The sequence below is a fragment of the Notechis scutatus genome, chromosome 2 (assembly GCF_049901735.1).
Source record: "Notechis scutatus isolate UNSWTSFEM ecotype Mainland chromosome 2, rNotScu1.2, whole genome shotgun sequence".
NCBI lineage: Eukaryota > Metazoa > Chordata > Lepidosauria > Squamata > Elapidae > Notechis > Notechis scutatus.
This window is the reverse complement of record NC_142010.1, coordinates 215,577,911-215,579,257: the sequence shown is the minus strand read 5'-3', so window position 1 is coordinate 215,579,257 and position 1,347 is coordinate 215,577,911.

Here is a 1,347-nt window from a genome sequence, read left to right as displayed (position 1 = left end):
CTTAGCTTTATAATTTTCTGTCAATTACTGTAAATTATTATTCTTCTGATATGACATTTCCCCCTCCTCCTCCTTTCTCTTTCTGCAAGTTATGTGCTTTTAGCATTGTCAGATAACAATCTGTTACATTAGCTGAGATGGATAGAGTTCCAAGCAAAGAAATGCCCAAGTAAAGATAATCTAGAAATTCAGATGAAGTAAGTTGTAGCTGCTTTAACTTTTAGATGTCAGGATTCCAGCAGTTACCCCAAATTAAATCATGAGTCTTGAGACAAACTAAAAAGGATTTATTGGGAGTTAACATTTCAGCACAATCTGGGTGTAGCCGACTCTGTCACCCTTGACCCTGGTTTTCCCCCATCCCTCTGGGTGTATCATTATTCATATTCTCCAATGAAACACGTCCATAGCCAAGAGTCATCAATCATGTTCTCCAGTTAGATTTTTGCATGGCAGAAAGTGCAGTCACCTAGTTACAATCTCTGAAAAACTATGCATGGAATGCACTTTTGATTCCAAGCTGCCACACTGATCTTTCAAACCCTTTCCCCCATCCCTGTCTGTTGGCAACAATAAAACGCCCATAGAAATGTTTTATGAGTTGACATTAGGAGTACATGATACTTTAAGGCCTATATTTAATAAATAAAATTTTAGATGGGCCAAGGACTGAAGTGGATAGAGCAGCATTATGTGTGTCTAGGATAGGTAGTTCTCTTTTTTATTCCTTTCAAAGCAAGTTCTACATTTCTCTCACTTTTTAATAAAAAAAAGAACTGGGTGGTTTTAGGGTTTGTTGTTTTTTTGCCTTAAAATGGCAGGAGTCTATCTGTCAGGAGTCTATCTGGTTAGCTTTTTGCAGTTTGTACATTTTATCTCACAAGCATATTTGGGTATTTAAGCAAAATATAACCTGGTAATAATATAATAATGTGTATATGCTACTAAAACTTTAATGTTCCTAACCTGTATGAAACAGGGCATCGTGTCAATCATGTTATCTCAGATGGGCTAACTTAAAAAATGCCAGGACTTAATATACACCATCACTCTTCTACTGTTTTCTTTGTTTATATGAATTTGATATCACTTCCCTCTAATTCACTGTTTCTTATCCTCAGCAATTTTAAAAGGGGTGGACTTCCCCAGAATTCCCCAGCCAACTTCCAATTCTGGCAGCTGCAGTCCAACCGTTTTAAAATTGCTGAGGTTGAGAAACACTACTCTAATTCTTCATTTCATTTCCTTCCCCATCAACATACCATGGTTATCTTATTTATCAGGAGAACATTTCAGTGCAATATTATATAGTATATAAATGCTTCTACCACAATTAGATGCATGCAA